This window comes from Alosa sapidissima, chromosome 7 (genome assembly GCF_018492685.1).
Source record: "Alosa sapidissima isolate fAloSap1 chromosome 7, fAloSap1.pri, whole genome shotgun sequence".
NCBI classification, from domain to species: domain Eukaryota; kingdom Metazoa; phylum Chordata; class Actinopteri; order Clupeiformes; family Clupeidae; genus Alosa; species Alosa sapidissima.
This window is the reverse complement of record NC_055963.1, coordinates 25,466,711-25,472,855: the sequence shown is the minus strand read 5'-3', so window position 1 is coordinate 25,472,855 and position 6,145 is coordinate 25,466,711.

The following is a 6,145-nucleotide window of genomic DNA, read 5'->3' as shown; positions in this document are numbered from 1 at the left end:
CTGTTTTCCCTTGGTCGAGTAGCGCTGTCAGAAACTAATGAGTTTCTGCAGGCGTAATGGAACCAACTTTTATCTCATAAATTACCCCATTAATAATGCCCTGAATGGTACGAAACCTCTACAGTATGTTCTTTACTCATAAAACGAAGCATTGAAAAGTTTGTAGGTACACCAGGAGTTTATTTAAATAACACTTGCCTGATGGATGCTACTATCTGCTAGGCCTACTATACCTCTGCGTCAACGTTAGACGAACAAAATATTAGTGCATTCCTGGTAGGGATGCACGATATATCGGCGGCCGATATTATTGGCCGATAAGTGAAAAAATGAAAATATTATTACCGGTCCGATAACAGAATTCTGGCCGATAATTTGCGCCGATATTTTTTAAAGTCCTAATTTAGGCCTACTTAAGGTCCGCCTGGCTACACTGAGCTACTTGAGCTTGGTTGGCTATACTTTTTCCTCAATATGTCAGCGGTGTGAATGTATTTCCCCACTCTAACAAAATCTGTGGATATGCGTTCATTTGGGAATCTGTGCATCTCAAAATCCTCTCATGAATGATCCGCCATTTAACCTTACCAGAGCGGAGCTCAGCCCAGAGTCGTCTTGTGCTGATGTGTTTGCACTTTACCGCGCTGGTCGGGGAAACAAATAAACAAACTCGTTAGTGGGACGAGTACATAAGTAGGCCTAGTTCTAAGTTGTGTTTTAGTATTATATTTGCATTACTTTAGCTTGGGTTTTGTATTATTACCTAGAAATATGCTAACCATTCCTGCTTCAGTTCCAGACAGGTCATCATAATAAGTTATTAAAACCTTCGGGGCTAACCCCTTTCATTTCTGCTGCAGCAGGTTGTAGACGGACATAAGATACAGTCTGAGGAGTTGCAGCTTTATTCAGTTACCCGCAGTTGAAACTAAACCTAAGTTTCCCTCACAAACTCCCCGAGCACCGCTGTTGTTAGTGTGTGCTCCACCTCACTGTGTATTCACTGTGTGCTGAGTTTGTTTCACTAATTCACGGATTGGGATAAATGCAGAGACCAAATTTCCCTCACGGGATCAAAAGAGTACTTACTTACTACTTATACAAACTCTGATTTGGTCGCTATACTGTAGCTTATTCCCAGCTGAGCCGTTTATAAGTGTTTGGTCCTAAATGAAAACGATTCATACTCTCTAGCCACTCACTCGCAATTCACTGACGTCAGGTTCACTTAAAGGAGAATTCCGGTGTGATATTGACCTAAAGTGTGTTGAAACATGATACCGAGTGTGAAAGTATGTCTCATAGCAGCTAGCCCATCTTGGCTTGTCCCCTGCACTCCAAAATCTGGCGCTAGTTAGCCGATGCTACCAACAGCTTTTTCAATGGTGATGCTTCGGCATCGGGCTAGCCATGCAAATAAATCACTGTTTTACACCATTTACGAGGCTCAATGTATCTCCACACTTCATTGGTAGACTTCCGAGGGCCCTGACATTTAAAACGAGACATTGAGAACTTTGAAAAAGCACTGGTAGTTTACTTACAAGACGATTTATACAGACAGTATCTTCACAAAGTTCATAGATATATACTGACTAGATGTCGCCTTGACGACTGCTGTTCATTGGAACGAATGCGTCAACCAGGCTCTGGTTGAGGCCACATACCTCTCGTCTCGTTTACTCGTGTAAGTTGTAATCTTACCAGAAGTTGCTGTAGATCTGTAGAACATTTACTTCCGTGTTTTAACGTGGTCTGCTACTTCATACGCCAGTCGTTACTTTTTTAATCATGGGCCAATGCTATGGGCAAACGAGATGTAGCATTTCCACTGAATTATTTTTGGAATCTGATCCCTTATCATACCTGTTCATTCTTACTCGTCGCTCGACTTATCGTTAGGGATGGGCAAAGCGAGGCTTTATGAAACACTGAAACGTTCGAAGCAATTGTGCCGAATTGTTCCGAATCTTTGAAACAATTCTGACACCTCAGAGCTGTTTAGGGTGAAACAAATCTGTCAAATGCTTCGTATTGGAGATGTAGTCTTTAAAGTTCGTGGCTCACTGTGTTACCTGTGTTCCGTCTTTGTCAAAAGCTAAGCAGCATGCCCTTGGTCAATTACTGGATGGGAGACCACATGAAGTCACAATAAAGAGAATCTTATTGCTGCCACTATGTGTTCTCTAAATCACTTTCTTCTTATAAAAACTCTCGATTTTTGACTATTCTGAGAGTTTAGTTGAAACTGAGTGGTTAATGGTGAAGTAAGAAAACATAAACAGATACGATCTGAAACAATACCTTACAAATCAAACGGGGATCGAACCACATTTGAGCAGCCTGGGCTACCGTGCAAAAAACACCCTCACTAACCACTATACCATCATGGTTATTGCTTAAGAGAAAGCTACACTGTTAATTGAATGCACAGGCACGCCTGCCGACACCGGTGAAATGCACCGAAGGTTCACATGACATGGGGATTTTGAACAATGTTTCGAAGCAGTGGTCACATGACATGGCTGTTTTGAACCACGTTTCGAAGCAGTGTTTCGAAACACTTGTGCTTCGAAGCCTCGACACTGATTCGAGACTTCGGTTTCGAAAGTCACACCCCTACTTATCGTGACTAAATTCAAGATGGCTGCAAACGCTAAACTTTGTGAAGATACTGTCTGCATAAATCGTCTTGTAAGTAAACTACCAGTGCTTTTTCAAAGTTCTCAATGTCTCGTTTTAAATGTCAGGGTCCTCGGAAGTCTACCAATGAAGTGTGGAGATACATTGAGCCTCGTAAATGGTGTAAAACAGTGATTTATTTGCATGACTAGCCCGATGCCGAAGCACCACCATTGAAAAAGCTGTTGGTAGCATCGGCTAACTAGCGCCAGATTTTGGAGTGCAGGGGACAAGCCGAGATGGGCTATGAGACATACGTTCACACTCGGTATCATGTTTCAACACACTTTAGGTCAATATCACACCGGAATTCTCCTTTAAAGGAGCCACACATACTGTAGGGCTAGACTACTGTTATGTTGACTGTACTATTGAGGACTATTATGAGTTCTGTCCATCATTTGGTGGTAGGTAAAATTACTGCAATAAAATTATGCTTATTAAATGCTTTCCCCAAATCACTTTTCACAATTTTTTTTCAAGAGTAATATTATCGGTTATCGTATCGGTATCGGCTACAACAAACCAATAAATATCGGTTATCGTTATCGGCCCTAAAATTCCATATCGGTGCATCTCTAATTCCTGGATCTACATCCTTATGCATGCTTCCTGCCAGGACTTTTACGGGCTTTTCCCAAATCACGGAAGTAACGTTGACGCAGCGGTATAGTAGCAGAAAGTAGCATCCATCAGGCAAGTGTTATTTAAATAAACTCCTGGTGTACAAACTTTTCAATGCCTCGTTTTATGAGTAAAGAACATACTGTAGAAGTTTCGTACCATTCAGGGCATTATTAGTGGGGTAATTTACAAGATAAAAGTTGATTCCATTACGCCTGCAGAAACTCATTAGTTTCTGATAGCGCTACTCGACCACTGTTCGACCAGAGCCCGTCTTTGATTCGACCAAGGAAAAACAGGTTCTGGGAGGGTGTTTGGCTCGGGGTCATGGTGCAAAGGACCCTAGGGTGAAATTACTCCGAACCATCGCTAACTGGTCTATTGGGACATATTCAGGGTTAAATTAACACCTGCCAACCCGCCAAATGCGGGTTAAAATTCATTTTGGCGGGTGTTAATAAAAACTTACTAGCCAGTTTGGCCGGTGATGCATGAGGCATTACATGCATGATACATAAGGCTGTTTTCGGTCATACTGTATATCCCCCAGCAGTACTTCCTACATTTCCCATGACCACTGTGCCGTAATGCTACATTGGCTGCACGCAGTTTGCAGTGAAACCAGCGCGAGAGACCATGGAAACGAGCGTCTACCAGAAAACACAAGGAACACATGTACATAACACAAATGCATTACGAAATATTAACGCAATTAACGCATTGTGTTTAGCTATTTCCTTTGTGGGGGGCTGATGTCATGTAACAAAGGCCGCAAAACCTGAAGCAGCAAGATCGTTTATTTCATATGGAGTTAGCTGAAGATGGAACGTGAGGAGCTTGTAGGCGAAAATTTTCAGTTTTAAAAAGGTAGCCTGATCAGTTATCACCACCACCACACGCATCACGCACACCTGATCAGTTTTCACTCTTGTTAGAGAAAGTATACAATGTCAACATGCACCAACAGCATGTTACATAAAGATGATACTTTTCGGGTCCTCTCTATAAAGATCCAACTTGAAAATAGGCCCTACCTATGCTACTCCATTTAATTGAGAATGCGTCTGAGTGTGCAGGAGAGGGAGAGAAAACGAGTGGCAGGTTCTAGCTGGCTTGTCATTGTTGATGATAATTGATATCTCCTTTTTATTAAGTTAAGATTAAACTAAATGTGGCAGTGGTTGGTACAGACTGATGGGGGCGAGAATAGGAACGAAGCAGGGGATGATATTGACAGAGAAATAGATAGATAGAGATCCCAAACATGAAATGAAGTTAAGTGCACTTTCTGTGTATATTTTATGGTATGTATTCATGCCAACAATGTTAATACAATGACCAAAAGCATTCAGTGACACTCATCTCATAATTATCTTATTTTCACCGGAAAAAAATTGGCTAATAGAAATTCTGATTGGCTAGTAACTTTAGAAAGTTACCAGCCACATTGGCTGGTGATCAAAAAAGTTAATTTAGAACCCTGCACATATTAGTCAGTTGCATATCACAGGAAGTCAGTGGTCCAGCCCTCTTACGGCCTGCTACGTCTCTGAAGATGCCCAATGTTAAAAGTAGTCAAGATGCAGCTACCTCATTGTAGGCCTGGGCAATCATGTCATTCTCTCAGGAAATACCTTTAGGTATACTAACAAAAAAATGAAACTCCATTCTTGTTCAGTGGTGTTATCCTGTGCTCATTTGTAACCCTTTAAGCTGAGTTCAGAAACTCAGACTGGTGCTGCAGCAATGCAGTTGGGATAGCAAGGTGCTAACTATCAAGCCTCTTGGAACAGAAACACATACCCCACTGTTTGGCTGACCTCACTGTGCTGGTTTCATTTTCTTGGTGCTAACAGGAAGCCGTCACCAAAGGACATATTAGCCACAAAAGAGCATACAGAATACAGAATTGTTAATTAGTATCATCACTGAACTACAGAATCATGTCTGGGCTAGGCCTACTGAATTATCCGCACACGATCAACATGTTTGGAGTCAGTTGAGGTTAGACAAGGCTACGCAACTCATATGCTAGCTAGCACCAACTCATCAGATCACAGTCAACTTAGGCCTTCCCAAGAAGTTAAAACAACGTTGGGGCCCTAGGGTAAACTAAGACTGCTCTAGAAAAATTACCTGAATGAGAACCTTGTTCAAGCCTAAACTGCCTGTTGGTCAACCATCTGCTTTTCACCTCATGCTAAAGGTATTAGTGATAACGTTAAGTGGGGAAGGAGGGCGAAAGCCCCTTTCTCTCACAGAACACAACGATTGCTCGGCTCACGTGAGAAGAGAAGTCCGCTTAGCGGAGTTGAATTGAATGGTCATCCAGACGATTAAACAGTGAAACAGTAGCATTTAAAGTATTACGAAAAACAAAAAATCTCCACTGATTAGCTGCGGCGTTTGGTCTTGTGTGGCCTGTTAAGCAGCTTTAGATTTTTATTTTTTCATTTGAGGCTTACTGTGTGCATTTCGGTACTGGGGGTAAGTCCGTCGTCTAGGGAGGAATGTAGGTGCGCTATTCAAGCTTGTTAGCTCAAACTGTGCTTAACTCGGATCCTGAATGGCCCTGTGTTAGGACCTGAAGGTCTTTATCTGTGGCCTTTATTGTCTCAAATTTTCTTTGTCAGAAGTGCAGAACAGCTGATCACAGACTTAAGTCTCTCTCTCTCTGCAACAATATTTTTGTGTGGTCTTGTTTCCTTATGAATTCACAATGAAGTTCTGTATTCTAATGTTTTTTTTTTCCATGGTGTCAGATTTATGTTATTATTAATTTAATCAGGTAACCTAAGCATTAATTGAATTCTTATTTGAGGTTTGTTTTTAAAACACT